A 26,874-nucleotide genomic window follows, 5' to 3' on the forward strand; every position below is an offset into this window, starting at 1 on the left:
TTGATGAGACTCTGCCCTTCGGAAAAAAAGAGAAACTGTACCACCCTGAGAAGCAGAAAATATATGACATGAATATAACCACCATGAAAGCTCTGAAAATTTTCTAAAAGTTTTTAAATTTCCTCATATTTGCTATCCCCCTGAATTTTCCAATGGATAATAACAATAAATCCTTAAATTGATAAAGAACAAAGCAGTTTCAGAAATATCAAGAATTGGAGGAGATTGAGGGACTGAATACCACTTATTCAAGAAGGATGAAGGAGAAACAACTTGTAAAAGAAAAGAAGACCAGAGGGTTGAAAAGCAATCTCCTACAAAGACGGCCAAGTGAAGTGATCATATAAGCCTCTTGCAGGTAATAATTATTTAAATCAGGATAAAATATTTTAAAACAACTATTTAAAAGCACTGGAAAGTCTCCAAAAACAGACAACAGTGAAAGAAGAATTTACGCTAAAAATTTTAAAAACAGAATTTCAAGTTCAGCTCAAAATGTCTTTTCCTGTGGGCACTCCCCATCTCCCACAAATATAGCAAAGAAAACCAGGAACCATTACAGCTCAAAGTGGTAGAGAAAAGAATTCAGGGCTGGAGGAACAACAGTAAATATAAGGCAGACATTCTGAGAGTGAAAGAACCATAGAGATGAAACTCAAAATCTGAGTATAAACTCTGCTTAAATTGCTAACTGACACTTAAACTGAATATTCAGGGAGGAGAGAGAAGAATGGAGTTGAGAGGGAGAACACTAGGGGGCCTGGCAAAAAAACAAGCAAAGACTATAGAAGAATCTACACTTGAAATAAGCGTCGCATGGCATGAGAATCTATGAGTTTGATGGTTTTTAAGTGAGGGCACCTCCCAGGCAAACCTTCACGCAGCAGAAAGCTGAAGCTGTGAGGTATGAGAGAACACAAACCATTATCCATGGAGCTGTATATTAGGAAGGAATCCTCTGAAGTCACTGCATAACACAGAGGATGAGCTCCAAAATCTTAGTATAATCTCACCACCAAAACATACAGGTGTAGGAGAGCCCCCTCTAACCTAGCCAAAACCAAGTTAAAAAAAACAAGCAGTTTGTAAGAAAAGAGCAGACAGGAGCTTTTAAAACTGCAGGGGAAGCAAAGGTTGCAGCTTGAGTCCAGGCAAGCTAATGGTACACTAGAACAACAACAACAAAAACTAACAATCTTCATAAGAACACTATAACGTTCAGATTTCAAACAAAATGTATGAGACATGCAAAGTAACAGGAAGTAAAAACATAATCAATAGAAAATGATTACGTTGGATTTAACAATCAAAGACTTGAAAACAACTATTATAAATGCATTCAAACAATTAAAGGAAAATATATTGAATATATATAAGAGAAGAAATCAGTATTGATGAGTAATATAAAGGTGAAAACTATCAGAAAAGTGACAATCCCAAAACTAAAAATATAATAACCAAAATTTAAAAATTTATTAGATAGGTGCACCAGCAGACAGAGATGGCAAAAGAAAAAAAATCTCTGAACTTGAAGATAGATCAATAGATATTACCCAACCCAAAGAATGGAGAAAGACTGAAAAAAATGAACAGACCTACAGAGACAACATAGAAGTAACCAGAGGCACTATTGATATATGTAACAATATGCTTGAATCTCAGAAGCATTAAAAGTAAAAGAAGCCAAAACCATTCCTGCCAACCCTAAAGAACACCTAGGACTTTATCTGAGATTCTACAAAGGTTCTATGCACTATGATTACTTTCCAAAAACCTATAACCTCCAGATGGGTTCCTAGGCCAGGTAAGTCCTGAAACCCAGAAGGGCCAGCCTCTCCAAGACATCAACTAGTTCCATCCCCTATCCCATACTATAGACAGCTCTTTCCAACATGAAAAATTTGCAATGGGCACAGTCAAAACACCCTAAAAAAATGGAAGAAAGATCAAAAGAGAAGGTAGAGTTATAACAGAGAAGATAGGATTTAACAAATGAATACGACAGCTGAATCATTACATTGATATTTTCTTTTAGTCTCCAGTGTCATGGAGCAACTAGAGGGAAAAATCTAAGATTGTGGAATTGTAACCCATGTCAAACTCTGAAATCTGTTCTACAACTAAATGTTGTGATGTGCTTTGAAATGTACTGCTTTTTTTGTACGTAAGTTATTTTTCACAATAAGAAAAAATTTTTTTACGTGAAAGAAGCTAGACTCAAAAGTTATATACCATTTAATTCCATTCTGGGAAAGGCAAAACTATAGGAACACAGAACAGATCAGTTGATTACCAGGGATTAGGGCTGGAAAACTACACCAGGGCAGCATAAGGTAATTTTGGGGAGTGAGAGAACTACTGATTCTAGATCTTGATTGTGGTGGTAGTGGTTATACAATTACATCCATTTGTCAAAACTCATAGAACTGTATATCAGCAAGAGAATTTTATTACATGAAGGTTTAAAAAGAAACGTAAAAAGAAAAGCAGAAAAAGTCTGCAAAAGGACTAAATATATTAGCATAGCATAATTAAACCACATTTTGATCAAAAACTGCTACACACACAGATAAACTTTTAAGAGGGAAAACTGGCAAGAAATTTTTTACTTCTACCATAATAGTGAATGAATAAGACAAGAGATCACTGAAATCAGATAGAACTAGCTGAACGATCCTGTATAAGCTTCTTAACCTCTGAGATACTAATTCTCTTAAATGCAAATTCTCACTATCATAATTTTATATTTTGCTGCTAAAACCACCAACCACACTATCATGAAGAAAAAATGAGACAGGCTTACCATATATATCACACAATGTCAAACACATAGCTGACTTTCATAAATGTTTATCTATCCCATCCTCTTTTCTCTAGTAGACTAAATAGTGTAAATATTATGTAATATTTCATTAGTTCATTCATGACTTTCTATTTATCTTATGAGGACAGAAAAGAGAATGAGAATCCACAGATAGCCTTTCTCCATTTATTAAAGCCATTCTCCATTTATTAAGCACCTATAACGTGCTAGATGGTTGGATAAAAAAAAAATCATGGACGGCACCCAGGCCCTGGTTTCTTCCCCAAACCTTCAAATACAACACAGAGGACAGGAAAATAATGACTTATCAGGCATAGGATTCTCACTCATTTTGAGATTTCCTAATTTCTCCATTGTCTCACCTGCCTCTCCAGTGTTCTACTTAACATCAAAAATATCTTTCTGCAGGGTCATCAGAGAGCCATATACCTGGGACACAACTTATAGTGACAGATTTAAAAACAAAATCAAAACTCTGTGTGATTCATACAATAACTAAGATAAAAACAGAATTTTTTCACTGTTCCCATAAAGGTATTTTATTAAACACACTAATCATTCTAGTTTTTAAACTGTTAAAATTCCTTCAATTTTTTTTAAGGGTAAGGATGGATTTTATTTAAAAAAAAAAAAGTGGTTTTAAGGACTACAAATTACAAAGTAAAAGCAGATCGCTACCTGGAAATTTGGTGAATAACATTTTTCCTGTGCATGAAAACTTTATCAAAGTTATTCATTTAACAAATTCACTCCATTTACAATGTTTTCACAGCTATAATAACAATGCTCATCTTCATATGGCTACTTAATTTCAAATTACATTACACCTATTCCCTCAAGATGAATTTTTAATTTTAAAGATTAAATTTCTGGCTCATAAGAATGGCATCATAAAAAGGGGTTATTTCAACTCAGTCTTGGTGACATTATTCCAGGCTATTTTCTTTCACCAATCAGAAAATCTTCAAAATGTTCACTTTTAACATGAATCTTTCCACCAAAAATGTGGCCAGGTTTTGACTCTAATGACTACAAAGATAGAAGGATAGAAGCAAAAAAAGTAAGTTGAAAATTAAAGGCAGCCACTAAAATTAATGGAGCAATCATACAGAAATAATATTTGGCTCATAGTAATTAAAAAACGGCAATTAGGGAATGTTAATAGCCCAATGTTCAAGTCATTACAGAATATGGTAAGAGAATGAAGTCAGTCCAGTATGACCAAGTGAGAATAGTACTGAGACAAATACTCTTAAGTCAGGAAGAAATGCAAGTCATACTTCATCCCAATAAGAATAGTTTTTACTGGGTTTAGTACTCCAGCCATCTTTTTTTACTTGCACTCCTTTTTGAATCCTTTCCTACCAATCCTACTAAGTCTATTATGAACATAAATACTTTGAATGACAGGACATTTATTAAAGGTCTTATTTAAGAATGGTCTGAAAAGAATACCCATTTCTTTTGAATGGAACTATATCAACTAAACGCAAAAGTTTCTCTAATGGAAAAAAGATCAACTTTCTCTTCCCATCATCTCTGCCATATGTGACTTCCCAAAAACCTGACTTTCAAGTTTGTTCTTCATGGCTTCACTAAGGAGTGAAAAACAGAGAGCTAAAAACTACACTTAAGGACATCTGTGATAAATAATGCAAGAAAATATGTTAACATGCAGCAATGATTCAAATACACAAGATTCACATTAATTAATTCAATTATTATAATGAGATTTTCATTGATGAATAGGGTTTTGGGCATAAAATATGCCACTTCTTCATTTCATATAAAATTATCACACAAATCACTGCTTTTTAAGACTTTGGATACTTTTACAGTTTAATTTGCAAATGCAATTTTTATAACAAGTTATTTTTAACCAAACCATGTTACGAAAACTGTTTATATAAAAAAACCCAGGGAATGAAGTAAACCGCTCACTGGGGAAGGCCTTAAATTACATTATTATAGTAGAAAATACAGTAAGTAGAAGATAACTGAAAAGGCAAATGCAATTAGATTCAAATCTATAGCTCCTGTACCTACTTAAAACACTGATTTAGAAAATAAACTAAACTTTTTCAGCAATCAGATAAAATAAAATTTGCCATGAAAGCCCTTATATCATGCTTGATATAGGGGCGTAGGAAGATATAAGAAGTAGGAAACATGAGACATGACATTTTATCTACAATGCCTGTTTGTTCTACTGAGATTGTAGTTTCAAACGTTGGTCACATTTTTCAGCATCAGACTCAAACTTTTCAGCATTTTTGAACCACTCTAAAAACTTTCATTTGCCCAAGGAAGACAATTTTCCCCTTTGCAACATGTGCATCTTTATGCCACTTCAGAATGGGCTCTTCAGCTTTATAAAAAACACCAATATTTTCTGGAAGGCTTTCATGTAATGAAAGCTGTCCTAACAATACTCCTGAATCTTTAGTAACTGAGTCAGTCCAAACTGACCTTGAGTAGTAAAGGCAGTAAGTATTGGGCTATACTACTTCAAGTGCTCTGCTACAAGCTCCTATTTTGTTCCATTCCACAGTGCTCATTACATTTGACCAGACTATTCCAATGACAACTGGTTCTGGGATGTTATGTTTTTTTTTCATCTCCTCCTTGACATATAAAATGACACTCTTAAATGGATCACCACATCTGTTCTTGATGTCCTTTCTGGGACACTTTACAAGCGCCTATGGTTTGCTGATTCCACACAAACTCTGAAGGCTCTTTCAAGCCTGCCTCAGTAAAATACTTTGTGAAGTGCTGGATGCTTTGCATACAGGCAGGAAAAAGTTCCATCAGTCTGTTATCCATTCTGACTTTCTGAAGATTTGCAGCTACTGCACTGATACCTTTTACACTTATCCATGACTTAAAGGGCTCTACAGCAAAAGCTGCTGAAAACCCCTTTTTTTAACCAAATTCTTTTTTTTTTTTTTTTTTACTTTTTAACTATATGTATAACATATATACAAAGCGAAGAAATAAACAAGCAATAGTTTTCAAAGCACTCTTCAACAAGTGGTTACAGGACAGATCCCAGAGTTTGTCATGGGCTGCCATACAATCCTCTCATATTTCTCCTTCCAACTGCTTCAGAATATAGGAGACTAGAGGGCTTAAATGTTTTTATCATCACAAACGACTTTTCACCCTTCTTTTTTTGTGAAAAATAACATATATATAGAAAAGCTATAAATTTCTAAGCACAGCACCACAATTAGTTGTAGAACATATTTCAGACTTTGACATCAGTTACAATTTCACAATTTTAGGTTTTTACTTCTAGCTCCTCTAAAATACTGGAGACTATACGAGATATCAATTCAATGGTTCAGCATTCATATTCATTTACTAAATTCTATCGTCTATGTATAACTCCACCATCAACTTTGATCTTTCCATACCTCTCTTTAAGGTTGTCTAGGCTATGGTAATTCTAAACTTTTGTTATAGGTAGGGTCTGTCACTAATATGGGGTAGGGAGATGGAATTATCTGATGCTCTGGAGAGGCTGGGCTGGGTTTCAAGACTTATCTGGACCAGGTACCCATCTGGAGGTTGCAGGTTTCTGGAAAGTTACTCTAGTGCCTGGAATCTTATATATTGTAGAATCTTACATTTCTAGGTGTTCTTCAAGATTGGCTGGAATGGACCTTGTTGGGGGTTAGCAGGTTATGATAGGTAAAAAGATCTACCTGAAGCTTGCATAAGAGCAACCTCCAGAGTAGACTCTCGACTCTATTTGAACTCTCTCTGTCACTGATACTTTATTATTTACACTTCTTTCCCCCCTTTTGGTCAGGATGGAATTGTTTATCCTACGGTGCCAGGTCTGGATTCATCCCTGGGAGTCATCTCCCACCATTGCCAAGGAGACTTTCACCACTGGATGTCATGTTCCACGTAGAGGGGAGGGCAATGATTTCACTCATTTGTTCCACGTAGAGTGGGCTTAGAGAGACTGAGGCCATATCTGAGGAACAACAGAGGTTCTCCAGAAGTAACTCTAAGGCATGCCTATAGGTAGTCTAAGCTTCTCCACTACCTACATAAGCTTCGCAAGAGTAAGCCTCATGATTGAGGGCATGGTCTATTGATTTGGGTATTCCTAAAGTTTGACATGGTATCAGGGGATTCCCTGAAGGTAAGGTTTAATAGTTCCATATTCTTTCTTCCCTCCCTCAGGAGACTTTGCCAATACTTTTTTTTTTTTTGCGTGGGCAGGCACTGGGAATTGAACCCAGGTCTCTGGCATGGCAGGTAAGAACTCTGCCTGCTAAGCCACCGTGGTCTGCCTGTCATTACTTTTTAATTATCTGCTTAATACACTCCAGGATGTTTCCAAGCATTACAATAATCTATACAGGATTAAAGGACCTCTTTCTTATTCTGTGCTCCCTATGTTTCAATTGTTCAAATGAGTTATACAGATAGGCTGAATTAGATTATGCACTACAGAAAATTCCAGTTCCAGATCAAATAAACCTTTCTTTCATTGTTCTCAAAGAGTATGTGTGGTTCTAAAATACAGACACTGTCTTCCTTACCCCTATGTTCTGAATTACTTTAACCCCAACCTGTTCAGCTTCATTCTTATCTCTAAATATCAGGTTATATATATATATATAAAACAGCCTTTTAAAATCCAGAAATAATAATCACCACCCTGGACTTAATGTGTCTGCTCTAAAAGCTTACAATCTAGGCCCCTGTTTTCTTATAAGCATTTTTTAAATGTGACCATACCATTGCTGTGCTTTTGTTTCTGGCTTATTTTGTTTCACCAAATGTCCCACATGTTCATTCAGTGATGCATGCCTCACGACTTCATTCCTTTTTGTAGCAGTACAACTTCGTTCATAAGTATACACCATTATTCACCAATCTACTTCTCCATCAGTGCCTCTCTTCAGCTACCTGTACTCATTATGTATCATTGTAGAAGGCCCAAAGTCCACAGTCCATCAACATTCTCAATTTTAGATAATTTCATTGTTCCCAAGAGAAAGAAAGCCAATAAACACACCCTTGCGCAAACAGGAAATCTAAACCTCTTTTAACTCTTGTTCCTCCCTATATTATTTACCAGGGAGACTGTTGCTGTGGTAGTGCTGGCGGTTTCCTTTTGAAGACAGCTCATAGCATGCAATAGCAGTTTTCTCCTTGTACCCTGGACTTAAACACTCTTTATACACAAGAATCACATCTTTGAAGTAATTCTTAGGAGAACTAATTCATATTTCTAGTGTGAATCAGTGGGACACGTAGGTCTATACCACCTCTTTCAATCTTGTTCATCTTCAACATGGTAATATTACTTCTAGACCCACTAGAGAATCACTTTCACTCCTATCTATTCCCTTACATTGGAATTCAACCTCGTTAGCAATGGTTCAACCATCTCTAGTTTCTATGTACCGCTAAGTCCCCTATATTTTGTATTATAAGCCTCTATTACACCTTTATGCTGGTCCTAAAAGTGAAATCATACAGTATCTATCCTTTTGTGTATGGCTAATTTCGCTCAGCATAACATCTTCAAGGCTCATCTATCTTGTTATGTGCTTCAAGACATCATTTTGTCTTATGCTGCATAATAAGGCCATAGGCGAGACGAGGCCCAGATGGGCCTGGGTGGGGGTGGTGAGTGCTGAGGAGCTGGCCAGTCCGAGAGTGAAGGGAAGAGTTCCAGATGGAGGGAACAGCATTCCATCATATGTATATACCACATTTTGTTGATCCACTCATCTGCTAATGGGCATTTGGTTTGTTCCCAACTTTTGGCGATGAAACATCAATATGCTATAAACATTGGTGTGCAAATGTCTGTTTGTGTCATTGCTTTCAGCTCTTCTGGATATATACCAAGTAGTGTCATTGCTGGGTCACTGGGTAACACGGTATTTAGCTTCCTAAGGAACTGCCCAACAGTCTTCCATAGTGGCTGCACCATTATACATTCCCACCAGCAGTGCATAAGTGTCCCAGTTTCTTCACATTCTCTCCAATATTTATAGTTTCTGGTTTAATAGCAGCCATTCTTATAGGTGTGAGGTGGTATCTCATTGTAGTCTTGATCTGCATTTCCCTTATAGCCAATGAAAATGAGCATCTCTTCATGCATTTTTGAGTCATCTGTATTTGCTCTTCAGAAAAATGACTCTTCATATCTTTAGCTCATTTTGTAATTGGGTAGCCAAATTGTCCTGATAAAGCTGATTAAGAATGGATACATTATGTATCCCATTAGCCAGAAGAACATCAGTCAACACAGCCTGCTTGCTCTTTTTCAACTTTGAAAAACCCTTTAAAAACAACAGCAGCTTTTTAACTTTAGCTTCCAAATCTTTCTCCAGGTATCTGTAGCACCTGATTAACTTGTTAAAAACCTGAGCAAGGGCGGGCCACGGTGGCTCAGCAGGTAAGAGTGCTTGCCTGCCATGCCCAAGTATGGCATGAAAAAATCGAATAAAAATTAAAGGATAAGATAGTAGATTCAAGATCTGCTTTTACAGTAATTACTTTGTATTTTAATGGACTAAACACCAATTAAAAGATGCAGATTGGCAAAACAGATTAAAAACTATAGTCCATCTATATGCTGTTCGATTCCCGGTGCCTGCCCATGTGAAAAAAAAAAAAAAAAAAAAAAAAAACCTGAGCAAATGCTTCAGGATCTCTAGATCTACTTGTGCTGCAAACACACAGACATCTGTGTGCATTATGTCACCTGCCAGTGTACCACCTAGGGCCAGCATTTCAGCGACCACCAAAATGTCAAAGAGTGTTTCTGAATATCAGTGATAGTCAAGTTTTGCTCCAGAAGCATTAGGAAACTGCTACTGTTTCCAAATCAGTACCAGTTTCAGTTAAGCCTTAAGTAATACAGTCCTGAAACTGAGTAGGGTCAAACTTCTCTTTTTCATCTCTTTTCCCAGTTTTGAAATGCTGGCCTGACAGTATGGGCTTTGAAATGCTGGTCTGACAGTATCGGCTTTTGCTGCATCTGATTACTCATAAAAGATACTTGAATTTAAGGTGAAGAGGGATGAGCCAGAAATCTCTGATGTGGCAGCAACTGCAGCGGAGTCTTCTCTACCTTCAATTATTTTTTATCAGAATATTCTTGTTGTATCCAAGGAGCTTAAGTTTTAAAAACATTTATCTCTTTTGGACATGACAGTCTCTTTGTTACATATAAATGAACACAAATCTAATAACATATTTATTTCCTCTTAGTGAACTTCCCCTTTTATTATGTAGTGTCCTTCTTTGTCTCTCATGATATCTGTTTTAGTTTGTAAGCTGCAGATTGCAATATACCAGAAATGGAATGGTTTTACAAAGGGAATTTAATAAGTTACAAGTTTACATATGTACAAACTAAGGCATCCAAGGAAAGATATCTTAATTCAAGGAAGGTCAATGGGTACAGACACCTTTGTCAGCTGGGAAGTCACGTGCTGGCATCTGCTGGTCTCATGCTCATGGCTCCATTGCTTTCAGCCTCTGTTCATACAGGGGTTCCTCACTTTGCTTCTCCAGGGTTGGACTTGATCTTTTGGCTTCCCTTGGTTCTTTGCAGGTTCTGGCTTGCTTAACATCTCATGGTGACGTCTGCTGGGTTCCAAGCATCTCCAAACATCCTTATCTCTGTTCCCCAAGTGTTGGCATCTGCGCAAGGTCTTCATCTGTTGACTCTAAAATTTGACTTTTCTGACTCTCTCCAATATGTTTCCTTTTAAAGGACTCCAATAAACTAATCAAGTTATTGGCGGAGACACATCGCCATCTAATCAAAAGGTCACACCCACAATTGGGCATGTCTCTGTGGAGATAATCTAATCAAAAGTTATTGACATACAGTATTGAATCAGGTTTAAAAGAGCTGCCCCTACAAGATTGGGTCAAGGTTAAAACATGGCTTTTCTATGGTACATATAGATTCAAATTGGAACATTTAAGGTCTATTTTAGTTGATATTAGTATAGCAACTCCTACTTTCTTTTGGTTACAGCTTGCATAGATCTTTTTCCATCCTTTCACTGTCAATCTAATTGTGTCTGTTGGGTCTAAGATGTGTTTCGTGTAAACAGCATATAGATGGACTATAGTTTTTAATCTGTTTTGCCAATCTGCATCTTTTAATTGGTGTTTAGTCCATTAAAATACAAAGTAATTACTGTAAAAGCAGATCTTGAATCTACTATCTTATCCTTTAATTTTTATTTGTCAGATCTATATATTCTCCTTCACTTTTTATCCTTTAAATTATCATTACTGATCTTCTTCAATTCTGTGCCCTCCTCCAAGCCTACTCTCCTGTCTTTTTCATTCAGTTGATAGGACTCTCTTTAGCATTTCTTGTAGGGCAGGTCTCTTGTTGACTAGTTCTCTCAATCTTGGTTATCTCTGAAGGTTTTAATCTCTCCCTCAATTTTGAAGGATAATTTGACTGGATAAATATCGAATTCCTGGCTGAAAGCCTTTCTTGTTCAGGATCTTAAAGATAACATACCACTGTCTTCTTTCTTCCATGGTGCCTGTTAAGTAGTTCAAAGTTAGTCACATGTGTTTTCTCTTTTATGTAGTAGGTTACTTTTCTCGTGCTGGACTTTGTTTCTTTTCCACAATTGACAATTTGATTAGCATGTGTCTTGGAGTAGGCCTATTCAGATTTATTCTATTTGGAGTTAGCTGGGCCTCTTTGATTTGTATACTGATATCTTTTATAAGGGTTGGGAAGTTTTTCCCAATTATATCTTTAACTAACAATCCCAGCCCTTTTCTCTTCTCTTCTTCTTCTGGGACACCAGTAATTCTTACACTTGTATACCTCTTTGCTGCCTATCATTTCCCTAAGAGGCAGTTCCATTTCTTCCATTTTTCATGCCATTTGTTCTTTTGTGTTCTCTAGTTCCATTGTTCTGTCTTCTGATTCACTTATTCTTCCTGCTGTTTCTTCAAATCTGCTACCATATGTACCTAGGATATTTCTAATTTGGTCTACTGTGTCTTTCATTTCTGTGAGATTTGCCATTTTTCTATTTAACCTCCCAAAGTCTTCTCTATGCTCTTCTAGTGTCTTCCTGATATCCTTTATTTCTTTATAGATATTCTTGAGTAGTTGTTCCATATTCAGCATCCCCTCTGGAATTTTGATTTGGTTGTTTGGCTCGGCCATTTTTACTTGGATCTTCACATTCTCTGTGATTTTCTGTTGTGTTCAAGGCATTTGATTATCTTAATAAAGTTACCTGGCAAGCTGGTTTCCTTCACTCTTCCAAAGTTTTGTATTTACTCGGCTTTGTATGGAAAGTTTCCTTTTAGACTTGGTTTGTCAGTTATTCTCCACCAAATCAAGGACCGGATCTCATGTAGGGGATACGATTCAACTTGAAGGACTATAAAAAGCTAGGCCAGGGTGCACAGGCACTTCAGTGGTAGAACGGCTGCCCCACTATATGGGACACTTGAACTCAATGCCCAGGCCACGTACCCACTAAAGAAGGAAAAAAAAACAGCAAAATAAGAATATAATAAAAATATGAAAAAAATAACAACAAAACATACCTCAACAGTACTCGTCAGAAGGAGACACCCCAAGATACATTGGGAATGGAACTCAGACTGGTGCTCATCAAAGGGAGAGAAAATTTAAGAAAAAAAAGTAATAATAATATAAATAAATAAAGTAGAATAGTATATATATATATATAATAAGAAATAAAAAGTAAACATTCAATTTAAAATGTAAAAATAAAAATAAAAAATAAAACTACTACTAATAAAAAAATACATTAAAAATGTACTTAGAAAAAGAAAGAAAAAAGAATATTAGGAAAACAATTAAAATCTAGGTAGACAGGGAGTTAGCCTGCCTGCACTTACCCCTTCTCACCAGCAGGTGGTGCACCTACAGCACCTCCTCCCTTAGGCTCATTTCTCCTGGACTGCAGTGGCTCCAAACACTTTCTTGCCAGGTGCGGGGGCTGCTCCTGGCCTGTCTTGGCCAGGCAGCCAGTCCCTGCCCGCAGCACTGGGGAGCCAACCTGTGCCTGGTGCTCAGTTCCACCAGACATTTAACTCGTGGGATGGCTATTAATGGCACCCAGCTGGGCAAGTGCCCCGCCATCGTGGAGGCCTGGACCCATGCAGAAGATGGTCAAGTCCACCTCCAGGTCTCCTAGGGCAGTGTGGACAAGAAGGTTTCCCCAGCCAGCAGCTGGGGCAGATTGGAGAGGAGGAACAGTAAGTTCCCTTCAATCCACACCTCCCCTCATACTGCAGCCCACCCCCAGGGGAGATCACAGTACAACCACCCCTCTCTCCCCATCCCAATTTCCCCACCTTGCTCCGCCCCAAAACTCCCTAGAGACCCTCTTCTGTTTACACACACCCCAGAACCACAGTTTCCATTCCCTATCTTGTTCCATGGAGCAGGGCTGAATTTAATCCACTCAGCATCGCCACCTTCCCAGAAGTCCTTAACACATTTATTATCTCACAGTTTCTCCTGGTCAGGAAACCAGAACAGTTTATCAGGGTCCTCTACAAGGCTACAATCAAGGTTCTCATCTGGGGGCAAAAATGGGAAAAGTCTCACTTACAAACTCACTCAGGTTGTTAAGAGAAATCACTTCCTTGTGAATTCAAAGCCAATGACAGAACAAATGTGCTAATAAGATGGAGTCTTACATAATGTGTAAAGTAATCATGGGAGTGACATCTCACCACCTATGCCGAATTATTTTGGTGAGAAGGAAATCATAGGTCCCGCATAAACTTAAGGAAAGGGGATTACACAAAGGAATGAACACCAGGAGATGAAGATCATGGGAAACATCTTAGAAAGTCATCTTAGAGTCTACTACATTACTCAACACATTCTACCTATGCACTACACTAAAACATTACGATTCTGTTCAGACCTCACTCAAATTACATATAGTACTATACTAATATACATATAAACACAAATGCAAATCTCTCTCCTTTTTTGGTATACAGCATTGACACAGTATACAGTATTTTTGGACACTGACAAAAATCTGGAACCAAATTAAATGTTTATTGAAAGTGATTTGAGGTGCTATGACAGAATGGGAACCTCCAGGAATTAGTCCCTGTACCAGAACAACTATCTAATTAGCAGGAACTGTCTGAATCAACTATTTTGAAACCCCGAATACAGCAGAAAACAGTACAGCATCTTGGGAAGAGCAATAGGAAGAAGCCGGTTTGTCATGGTAAATACAGGTGAACTGCACTGTCTGTGAAGTGGTAACTACCGCCCATCACTCAGACACTATGTTGGCAATAGTGAAGTACTCAAACCTGGCCCCCAGTGCAGTGAATTATTCCTAGAGTGAGACATAAAGACTTAGTTCCCCAACATCAGCGGATGTATGGCCCAATTGCTGACAACTGCTTTGATTACTTTAGATAGCTGGTGGGCCAGATCTGAGGGTAGTCATTGTTCTAAACAGCCCCAGACAAAAGCAGCTCAGGGGACTTAAAGACTGTATATTTCCTCAAAACTGAAAGACAGTTGAAGGGCTTCATTTGCTGGGCAGAGTCGAGAAAAGAAAGCACAGTGTTAATGAGCTGTGGAAAAAACTCACAGTTGGTCATTCACTCAACCACTACCCAGGGGAATCTGCAACCGAGTGACCCAGGGGAATACTTTCCAATGTGCCCCACCTCCTAGAATTTGCCCTCCATGCAAAAGACACTTTAGACAGCTAAAGGAGAGTAAGAAACAATTGAGTCAGGCAGCAAGGAGCAAAAGTACAACTGCTTTAAGCCCTGCATTGGAACACCTAGAGTAGGAATAGGTACTTTTCCTGGGAAGCAGATGGAACACTCAAACACATGAAAAACAGGAACTTCCAAGGCTACTACAAACACAAGCCCAGGACAAGACACAGGTCTAAAAAAAAAAAAAAAAGACAAGGAGGACTCTGTGCTTTGCATTCAACTTGAGCTGACTTGCTTGATTAGAGGGCTGACATCTGAAAGAGAGCCTCAATCAACAAAAAAAAGAGCCAATTTGCCAAGACTGTCAGAGATGGTTTTACTTAGATTTGTTTGGTTCTCTTAGCTCCTGGCACTCAAGGAAATCATCACGTCACTAGCTAATTACAAACTTAAGAAACAGATATCTTAGGGGCTAACTCCCAGAGCTAACACTTCAAAATACTAAAATGTGAAGTGTGCAAAAAAGATTACAAGACAAACAAAGAAAGAGGTATGAATGAGTGATGGCCTACGCAAAGGAAGAAAATAAAACTCAAGAAAACATCACAGAAGAAGACCAGAATATGGACATTTCAGATAAAGACAGGCTGAGGGGCAGAAAGGAAAAAGAATTATAAAAAGCAAAAGCAGCCAAAGAGACCTGTGGGACACCATAAAGCATATCAAATATATGCATTATGGGAGTCCCAGAGGAAGAAAGAGAGAAAAAGACAGAAGGAATAACCAAAGAAATAATGAGAGAAGTGACAAATGTAGCTAAACACATGAATACACACCTGTAAGATGCCCAACAAATACCAAACAAGATAATTTGGAGAGAAATATGCACTAAAAAAACTGGTCAAACTGTTGGATACTAAGGAAAGGAGGGCATTGTGAAAACTGCAACAGAAAAAGCATAGTTCTGTACAAGTGAGTCCAGTCCCAATTAGATTAACTTCTGCTTTCTCATCAGAAACCAAGGAGGTAAGACGGCAGTAGGATGAAATCCTTCAAGTGCTGAGAGAAAGCAACTGCCAACCAAGAGTTTTATATCCAGTGAGACTTTATTTCAAAACTGAGGGAAATTATATATCCCAGAGTAATTTGGACAGTGAATAAAGAAGCATTTGCAAAGCATCCTTGCAGAACTGGAGAGAAAGGAGGAAATACCCAACTTCTACATTTGGACAAATTCTGATATTCTCGCAAGCAGTGGGGACAACCAAATCAACAGGTCAAGCCTTCGATGGTGGGGTTTGCCCCTATGAAACTTATTCCTGCAAAGAAAAGGCTAAGCCTACTTACAATTATGCCTAAGAGTCAAGCCCCAGAGAACTCTTTTGTTGCTCAGATGTGGCCTCTCTCTCTAAGCCAACTCGGCAAGTGAACTCACTGCCCTCCCTACTATGTGGAACATGACTCCCAGAGGTGCAGATCCCCAGAATCCAGGATTGAGAAGGACTTCTTGACCAAAAAGAGGAAGAGATAAATGAGACAAAATAAAGTTTCAGTTAATCTCTGAACTTCGTTAATTTTATTATTTCAGTTAATCTAATTAATCTCTGAATAAAGAGATTTCAGAGTCGAGAAGTTATCCTGGAGGTTATGCTTACTAATTATAAAAATATCCCTTTTTAATTTATAGTGTATTGTAGTGGCTACAAGAAGTTCCTGAAACCCTTGAGCTGTGTTCCAGGAGCTTGACTCTTGAAGACAATTGTGTAACAAAAAAAATCTTTTGCAATGTGACTGTGTGATGGTGAAAACCTTGCATTTGATGCTCCTGTTATACAGGGTATGGTCAGATGAATAAAAACACACAGATAAAAAAAAAATTAATAGGTGGGATAAGGAGTAAAATTAACTGGGTAGATTGAAATACTAGTGGTCAATGAAAGTCAGGAGCAAGGGATATGGAATGCATAAATTTTTTCTTTTTCTGGAGTGATGCAAACATTCTAAAAATAATCATGGTGATGAATAAGAAACTATGTGATGATATTGTGAATCACTGTATACCATGAGTAGACTATGTGTGTGAAGATTTGTCAATAAAAAAATATATATATAAAAAAACTTATTGCAGTGTACTGAAAATAGATGGTAATTAATATTTTAAAACGTCACCTTATGTGTGAGACTAAAGCAAAAAATATTTGTTACAAAATTTATATTTTGATTACTGCATTTCCTAATATAACTTATGTAGACAGTTTGATTGAACACTGTAAGTACTTGGAATTCAGGCAGAATATGAGATTTTGCTGGTTTGTTCAGAGTGATGCCCGGATAAATCCCAGAGTGATTCGATCAGTGAGTGGAAAAGTATCTGCAAAGTCCCCTTTGGGGAGTGGTGAGAACTGCTTGATATTCTCACAAGCAGTGTGGACAACCAAAGCTATAGGCAGAGCCCCCAGTCTTGGGGTTTGTTCATATGAAACTTAACCCCACAAAGGATAGGTCAAGTCTACTTAAAATTTAGGCCTAAGAGTCACCCCCAAGAGAGCCTCTTTTGTTGCTCAGATGTGGCCCCTCTCTCCAGTCAACACAATGAGCAGTCTCACCACCCTACCCCTCTCTACATGGGTCATGACTCCCAGGGGTGTGGACCTTCCTGGCAACGTGGGACAGAGATCTTGGAATGAATGGAGACTCAGCATCAAGGGATTGAGAAAAACCCTAGAATAAGCTGAGACTTAGCATCAAGGGATTGAGAAAACCTTCTCGACCAAAAGGGGGAAGAGGGAAATGAGACAAAGTGTCAATGGCTGAGAGATTCCAAACAGAGTCGAGAGATTATCCTGGAGGTTATTCTTATGCATCAAGCAGATTTCATCTTGTTATTCAAGATGTAATGGAGAGGCTAAAAGGAACTGCCTTAAAATGTAGAGCTGTGTTCCAGTAGCCATGTTGCTTGAGGATGACTGAATAATGATACAGCTGTCACAATGTAACTGTGAGATTATGAAAACCTTGTGTCTGATGCTCCTTTGTTGACCTTGTCAACAAAGGAGTAGAACATATGGAATAAAAATAAATAATAGGGGGAACAAATGCTAAAATAAATTTAGTTTAAATGCGAGTGATCAATGAAAGCTAGGGGTAAGGGGTATGGTAGGTATAATCTTTTTTTTTTCCTTTCCTGTGTTCGTTTTCTTTCTTTTTCTATTGTCTTTTTATTTCTTTTTCTGAATTAATGCAAATATTCTAAGAAATGATGAATATGCAACTAAGTGATGATATTGTGAATTACTGATTATGTATGTTGTTTCATTTTGTTTCTTTATTTTTTATTAATATATAAAAAAGGAAAAAAAAGATTTATAAGATAACAACAACAAAAAAAAAAAAACTGAGGGAGAGGATAAGACATTCCAGATAAACAAAAGCTGAGGGAGTTCATTCCATAAGACCTGCCGTACAGGTGGTACAAAAGGAAGATCTTCAGACTGAAAGGAAAAGACACCAGACAATGGATCAAAGTGGCATAAAGAAACAAAGCCCAACCATACAAGTATTTATAAATGCCACTACAGTTGTTTGTGTGTTTTGGTACATAATTCCACTTCTTACTTCTTATAGGTGCTAAAATGCAAATGCATAAAAAGTAATCCACGGTGTTAGACACACTATGTACAACATATTAATTTGTAACAAGAACAAAAAAGATGAGAGGACAGAAGGGTACAGGAACAGTGTATTTGTATGGTGTTGAAGTGAAGTTGGTATGACCAACTGATTTTTGATACAGGTGCCCAGTCCACTCAATTGGGAAAAAAATTGTCTCTTCAACAAATAATGCCTGGAAAACTGGATATCCATATGCAAAAGAGTGAAAGTGGAGTCATACCACAAACATAGAAAATTCAACTCAAAATGGATCAGAACTAAAATATAAACCGTTATAAAAGATATCAATACACAAATCAAAGAGGCCCAATGAACTCCAAATAGAATAAATCCAAATAGGCCTACTCCAAGACACACACTAATCAGAATGTCAGGTGTTGAAGAGAAACAAATTGCTGAAAGCAGCACCAGAAAAGCATTTACAATGTACAAGGGAAAACACATAAGACTGACTTTGGACTACTCAACAGGCACCATGGAAGTAAGAAGGCAGTGGTACGATATTTTTAAGATTCTGAATGAGAAAGGCTTTCAACCAAAAATTCTTTATCCCACCAAGTTATCCCTCAAAATTGAGGGAGAGATTAAAATCTTCAAACCAAAGGGACTTCCGGAGAAGATGGCGGCTTAGTAAGACACGCGGATCTTAGTTCCTCCTCCAGAATAGCTACTAGGGGAGTAGAAACGATACAGAACAGCTCCCAGAGCCACGACAGAGATCAAAAAGACAGCGTACCCAATCCTGGAACGGCTGACTGGCTGAGAGAACTCGTTCCGGTGAGATCGCCGAGAGGTGCGGGGTTCCCCGGGCGGGGCGGCAAAAGCAGTTGGAGTCCATCCCTTCCTCCTTTCCGGGCCAGTTGGGAGAATTGGGCAGGCGGTCCCCTCAAGCAGTGGCGGGTGGCGACCCCACCACACGCAGCACCCCGGACCAAATGAGAGAATTGGATCAGAAATCCCAAGGCCGCAGAGAACGGTGACGGGGGGGGGGGGTCCCTTCCAAACACGTGACTCTCCGGTCCGGCTGGGAACAGTGCACTTTCCCGGGCCGCGGTGGCTGGCGCCCTTCCGCCACGCTTGGCACTCCGGGCCAACTAGGAAATTCGGACGGGCGCTCTCACGGGCTGCGAAGGCCGGCGACCCTCCCCGCGTTCGGACCCCCGGGCCGGCGGGCACTCTTCCAAGCCGCTTCGGCTGGCGAACCCCCCCCACAGCAAGAGTTTTCCAAAGTTAAAGGACCCACAGCACCTTTTACTGGTGGGACCCGCAGACAAACATGTGCCACGAGCGCCACCTACTGGGCAGGATAAGAAAAACAGAACCTAGAGATTTCAAAGAAAAATCTTTAAACCTGTTCGGTCCAATACCCAGGGAAATCTGTCTAAATGCGCAGACGCCAGCAGAAGATAACGGATCACGCTCAAAAAATTGAAAATATGGCCCAGTCAAAGGAACAAACCAAGAGTTCAAATGAGATACAGGAGCTGAGACAACTAATGCTGAATATATGAACAGAAATGGAAAACCTCTTCAAAAACGAAATCGATAACTTGAGGGAGGACATGAAGAAGACATGGGCTGAACAAAAAGAAGAAATAGAAAAACTGAAAAAACAAATCACAGAACTTATGGAAGTGAAGGATAAAGTAGAAAAGATGGAAAAAACAATGGATACCTACAATGATAGATTTAAAGAGACAGAAGATAGAATTAGTGACTTGGAGGATGGAACATCTGAATTACAAAAAGAAACAGAAACTATCGGGAAAAGAATGGAAACATTTGAACAGGATATCAGGGAACTCAAGGACAATATGAACCGCACAAATATACGTGTTGTGGGTGTCCCAGAAGGAGAACAGAAGGGAAAAGGAGGAGAAAAACTAATGGAAGAAATTATCACTGAAAATTTCCCAACTCTTATGAAAGACCTAAAATTACAAATCCAAGAAGTGCAGTGCACCCCAAAGAGATTAGACCCAAATAGGCGTTCTCCAAGACACTTACTAGTTAGAATGTCAGAGGTCAAAGAGAAAGAGAGGATCTTGAAAGCAGCAAGAGAAAAACAATCCATCACATACAAGGGAAACCCAATAAGACTATGTGTAGATTTCTCAGCAGAAACCATGGATCTAGAAGACAGTGGGATGATATATTTAAATTATTAAAAGAGAAAAACTGTCAACCAAGACTCCTATATCCAGCAAAATTGTCCTTCAAAAATGAGGGAGAAATTAAAACATTCTCAGACAAAAAGTCACTGAGAGAATTTGTGACCAAGAGACCAGCTCTGCAAGAAATATTAAAGGGAGCACTAGAGTCAGATACGAAAAGACAAAAGAGAGAGGTATGGAGAAGAGTGTAGAAGAAGGAAAATCAGATATGATATATATAATACAAAAGGCAAAATGGTAGAGGAAAATATTATCCAAACAGTAACAACACTAAATGTTAATGGACTGAATTCCCCAATCAAAAGACATAGATTGGCAGAATGGATTAAAAAACAGGATCCTTCTATATGCTGTCTACAGGAAACACATCTTAGACCCAAAGATAAACATAGGTTGAAAGTGAAAGGTTGGGAAAAGATATTTCATGCAAATAACAACCAGAAAAGAGCAGGAATGGCTATACTAATATCCAACAAATTAGACTTCAAATGTAAAACAGTTAAAAGAGACAAAGAAGGACACTATATACTAATAAAAGGAACAATTAAACAAGAAGACATAACAATCATAAATATTTACGCACCAAACCAGAATGCCCCAAAATACGTGAGGAATATACTGCAAACACTGAAAAGGGAAATAGACACATATACCATAACAGCTGGAGACTTCAATTCACCACTCTCATCAATGGACAGAACATCTAGACAGAGGATCAATAAAGAAATAGAGAATCTGAATATTACTATAAATGAGCTAGACTTAACAGACATTTATAGGACATTACATCCCACAACAGCAGGATACAACTTTTTCTCAAGTGCTCATGGATCATTCTCAAAGATAGACCATATGCTGGGTCACAAAGCAAGTCTTAACAAATTTAAAAAGATTGAAATCATACACAACACTTTCTCGGATCATAAAGCAATGAAGTTGGAAATCAATAATAGGCAGAGTGCCAGAAAATTCACAAATACGTGGAGGCTCAATAACACACTCTTAAACAATGAGTGGGTCAAAGAAGAAATTGCAAGAGAAATTAGTAAATACCTCGAGGCGAATGAAAATGAAAACACAACATATCAAAACTTATGGGACACAGCAAAGGCAGTGCTAAGAGGGAAATTTATTGCCCTAAATGCCTATATCAGAAAAGAAGAAAAGGCAAAAATGCAGGAATTAACCGTCCACTTGGAAGAACTGGAGAAAGAACAGCAAACTAACCCCAAAGCAAGCAAAAGGAAAGAAATAACAAAGATTAGAGCAGAAATAAATGAAACTGAACACATGAAAACAATAGAGAAAATCAATAAGACCAGAAGTTGGTTCTATGAGAAAATCAATAAGATTGATGGGCCCTTAGCAAGACTGACAAAAAGAAGAAGAGAGAGGATGCAAATAAATAAGATCAGAAATGGAAGAGGAGACATAACTACTGACCTCACAGAAATAAAGGAGGTAATAACAGGATGCTATGAACAACTTTACACTAATAAATACAACAATTTAGAGGAAATGGACGGGTTCCTGGAAAGACATGAACAACCAACTTTGACTCAAGAAGAAACAGATGACCTCAACAAATCAATCACAAGAAAAGAAATTGAATTAGTCATTCAAAAGCTTCCTAAAAAGAAAAGTCGAGGACCAGACGGCTTCACATGTGAATTCTATCAAACATTCCAGAAAGAATTAGTACCAACTCTCCACAAACTCTTCAAAAAAATCGAAGTGGAGGGAAAACTACCTAATTCATTCTATGAAGCCAACATCACCCTCATACCAAAACCAGGCAAAGATATTACAAAAAAAGAAAACTACAGACCAATCTCTCTAATGAACATAGATGCAAAAATCCTCAATAAAATTCTAGCAAATCGTATCCAACAACACATTAAAAGAATTATACATCATGACCACGTAGGATTCATCCCAGGTACGCAAGGATGGTTCAACATAAGAAAATCAATTAATGTAATACACCATATCAACAAATCAAAGCAGAAAAATCACATGATCATCTCAATTGATGCAGAGAAGGCATTTGACAAGATTCAACATCCTTTCCTGTTGAAAACACTTCAAAAGATAGGAATACAAGGGAACTTCCTTAAAATGATAGAGGGAATATATGAAAAACCCACAGCTAATATCATCCTCAATGGGGAAAAATTGAAAACTTTCCCCCTAAGATCAGGAACAAGACAAGGATGTCCACTATCACCACTATTATTCAACATTGTGTTGGAGGTTCTAGCCAGAGCAATTAGACAAGAAAAAGAAATACAAGGCATCAAAATTGGAAAGGAAGAAGTAAAACTATCACTGTTTGCAGACGATATGATACTATATGTCGAAAACCCGGAAAAATCCACAACAAAACTACTAGAGCTAATAAATGAGTACAGCAAAGTAGCAGGTTACAAGATCAACATTCAAAAATCTGTAGCATTTCTATACACCAGCAATGAACAAGCTGAGGGAAAAATCAAGAAACGAATCCCATTTACAATAACAACTAAAAGAATAAAATAACTAGGAATAAATTTAACTAAAGAGACAAAAAACCTATATAAAGAAAACTACAAAAAACTGTAAAAAGAAATCACAGAAGACCTAAACAGATGGAAGGGCATACCGTGTTCATGGATTGGAAGACTAAATATAGTTAAGATGTCAATCCTACCTAAATTGATTTACAGATTCAATGCAATACCAATCAAAATCCCAACAACTTATTTTTCAGAAATAGAAAAACCAATAAGCAAATTTATCTGGAAGGGCAGGGTGCCCCGAATTGCTAAAAACATCTTGAGGAAAAAAAACAAAGCTGGAGGTCTCGCACTGCCTGACTTTAAGGCATATTATTAAGCCACAGTGGTCAAAACAGCATGGTATTGGCATAAAGATAGATATATCGACCAATAGAATCGAATAGCGTGCTCAGGTATAGACCCTCTCATCTATGGACATTTGATCGTTGATAAGGCAGTCAAGCCAACTCACCTGGGACAGAGCAGTCTCTTCAATAAATGGTGCCTAGAGAACTGGATATCCATATGCAAAAGAATGAAAGAAGACCCATATCTCACACCCTATACAAAAGTTAACTCAAAATGGATCAAAGATCTAAACATTAGGTCTAAGACCATAAAACAGTTAGAGGAAAATGTAGGGAGATATCTTATGAAACTTACAATTGGAGGCGGTTTTATGGACCTTAAACCTAAAGCAAGAGCACTGAAGAAGGAAATAAATAAATGGGAGCTCCTCAAAATTAAACACTTTTGTGCATCAAAGAACTTCATCAAGAAAGTAGAAAGACAGCCTACACAATGGGAGACAATGTTTGGAAATGACATATCAGATAAAGGTCTAGTATCCAGCATTTATAAAGAGATTGTTCAACTCAACAACAAAAAGACAGCCAACCCAATTACAAAATGGGAAAAAGACTTGAACAGACACCTCTCAGAAGAGGAAATACAAATGGCCAAAAGGCACATGAAGAGATGCTCAGTGTCCCTGGCCATTAGAGAAATGCAAATCAAAACCACAATGAGATATCATCTCACACCCACCAGAATGGCCATTATCAACAAAACAGAAAATTACAAGTGCTGGAGAGGATGCGGAGAAAGAGGCACACTTATCCACTGTTGGTGGGAATGTCAAATGGTGCAACCACTGTGGAAGGCAGTTTGGCGGTTCCTCAAAAAGCTGAATATAGAATTGCCATATGACCCAGCAATACCATTGCTGGGAATCTACTCAAAGGACTTAAGGGCAAAGACACAAACGGACATTTGCACACCAATGTTTATAGCAGCGTTATTTACAATTGCAAAGAGATGGAAACACCCAAAATGTCCATCAACAGAAGAGTGGCTAAACAAACTGTGGTATATACGTACGATGGAATATTATGCAGCTTTAAGACAGGATAAAATTATCAAGCATGTAATAACATGGATGGACCTAGAGAACATTATGCTGAGTGAGTCTAGCCAAAAATTAAAAGACAAATACTGTATGGTCCCAATGATGTGAATCGACATTCGAGAATAAACTTGGAATATGTCATTGGTAACAGAGTCCAGCAGGAGTTAGAAACAGGGTAAGATAATGGGTAATTGGAGCTGAAGGGATACAGACTGTGCAACAGGACTAGATACAAAAACTCAAAAATGGACAGCACAATAATACCTAATTGTAAAGTAATCATGTTAAAACACTGAATGAAGCTGCATCTGAGCTATAGGTTTTTGTTTTGTTTTTTTTGTTTTTTTTGTTTTTATTATTATTACTTTTATTTTTTTCTCTATATTAACATTCTATATCTTTTTCGGTTGTGTTGCTAGTTCTTCTAAACCGATGCAAATGTACTAAGAAACGATGATCATGCATCTATGTGATGATGTTGAGAATTACTGATTGCATATGTAAAATGGTATGATTTCTAAAAAAAAAAAAAAAAAATCTTCAACCAAAGAAAGATTAAGAGAACTAGTCAACAGAAGAGCCCTACAGGAAATACTAAAGGCAGTCCTGTCAGCCGATAAAAAAAGACAGGAAGGGAGGTCTGGGGGAGGGCACAGAATTGAAGAATATGAGTAAAGGTAGTTTAAAGGAAAAGAGAAAGAGAAGGAAAACAATACATGGATCTAACAAATAAAAATAAAAGGTCAGGTGGTGCGACAGTGGCTCAGTGGCAGAATTCTTACCTGCCAGTGCCAGAGACCTGGGTTTGATTCCAAATGCCTGTCCATGTGAAAAAAAAAAAAAAACCAATCAAGATGGTAAAGTCAAGAACCACTTTTACAGTAATTACTTTGAATGTTCATGGACTAAATTCACCAATTAAAAGATACAGACTGACAAGATGGATCAAAAAACACAATCTATCCATATGCTATTTACACGAGACTCATCTTAGACTCAGGGACACAGTCAGATTGAAAGTGAAAGGATGGAAAAAGATCTTCTATGCAAGCTATAACTAAAAGAAAGCAGGAGTAGCTATACTAATATCAGACAAAATAGACTTTAAATGTAAAGATGTCATAAGAGACAAAGGATACTACATATTAATAAATGGGACAATTCACCAGGAAGAAATAACAATCATAAATGTGTATGGTCCCAACCAAAGAGCTCCAAAGTACATTAGGCACATATTGGAAAAACTGAAGGGAGCTATGGCTATATCAACAGCAATATTGGGAGACTGCAATACACTACTCTCTGCTATAGACAGAACAACCACACAGAGGATCAACATGGGAATAGAGAGCCTAAAAAATAGGATAAATGAATTAGATCTAATAAACATATATAGATCATTACATCCTAAAACACCAAGATATACAATTCTTTTCTAGCACACATGGAACATTCTCCAGGACAGATCATAAACTGGGACACAAACTGAGTCTCTATAAATTTAATAAGATTGAAATTATCCAAAGCACTTTCTCTGATCACAATGGAATAAAGTTGGAAATTAATAATTACCAAAGAACCAGAGCTTGCGGAAATATATGGAGATTAAACAACACATTCTTAAATAATCAGTGGGTCAAGCAAGACATTGCTAGAGAAATTGGTAAATATTTGGAGACGAATGATAATGAGAATACAACATATCAAAACTTATGGGATGCAGCAAAGGCAGTGCCGAGAGGGAAATTTATTGCCCTGAATGCCTACACTAAAATACAAGAACTATTAAAACTTGAAGATTTAACTGCTCACCTGGTGAATTTAGAGAAAGAACATCAGACTAACCCCAAAGTAAATAAAGCAAGAGAAATAATAAAGACTAAAGTAGAAACAAACAAGCTGGAGAACAATAAAATAATAGAATCAACAAAACGAAAGTTTGGTTCTTTGAGAAAATCAATAAAATTGATGGTCCCATAGCTAGACTAACAAATTAAAAAACAGGACACAAATAAACAAAATCAGAAATGAGAGACGGGTCGTTACCACAGCTTACAAAGAAATTTTAAAAATCATAGGACAACATTATGAACAACTATATGCCAACAAACTAGACAATTCAGTTGAAATGGATAAATCCTAGAAACACACAAATTACCTATACTGACTTGAGAAGAAACAGAAAATTTCAACAAATCAATTACAAGTAAAGAAATCCAATCAGTCATCAAAAATCTTCCCACAAAAAAAAGCCCAGGACCAGCTGGCTTCACAGGAGAATTTTATCAAACATTTCAAAAAGAACTAATGCCAATTCTGCTCAAACACCTCCAAAAATCTGAAGAAAAAGGGACACTATCTAACTCCCTTCATGAAGTTAATATCACTCTAATACTAAAATCGGATAAAGATGATACAAGAAAAGAAAACTACAGACCAATCTCCTTAATGAACAAGATGCGAAAATTCTTAACAAACTACGAGCAAATCGTATCCAACACCACATTAAAAGAATTACACATCATTAACAAGTGGGATTCATAA

General features: G+C 37.5%; 1 protein-coding gene and 1 pseudogene across 12 annotated transcripts in view; both read right to left on the reverse strand.

Moving 5' to 3' along the window:
- Nucleotides 1-26,874, reverse strand: part of BTBD10 (BTB domain containing 10) — a 169,361-nt gene that overhangs the window by 120,961 nt on the left and 21,526 nt on the right. For 2 of the 12 annotated variants that reach the window (XM_077114052.1, XM_077114043.1), the window contains exon 1: nt 12,413-12,505. The exons of 7 other annotated variants lie outside the window; for them this stretch is intronic. The gene's annotated coding sequence lies outside the window, so the exon portion shown is untranslated. Of the gene's footprint in view, nt 1-12,096; nt 12,342-12,412; nt 12,506-12,730; nt 13,140-26,874 lie in introns of those variants that run through there. 3 more of the 12 variants (XM_077114051.1, XM_077114045.1, XM_077114044.1) reach the window with 3 other exon arrangements.
- LOC143644706 (eIF5-mimic protein 2-like) lies at nt 1,368-12,090 on the reverse strand (annotated as a pseudogene).

Source organism: Tamandua tetradactyla, chromosome 8 (assembly GCF_023851605.1).
Source record: "Tamandua tetradactyla isolate mTamTet1 chromosome 8, mTamTet1.pri, whole genome shotgun sequence".
Taxonomy (NCBI): domain Eukaryota; kingdom Metazoa; phylum Chordata; class Mammalia; order Pilosa; family Myrmecophagidae; genus Tamandua; species Tamandua tetradactyla.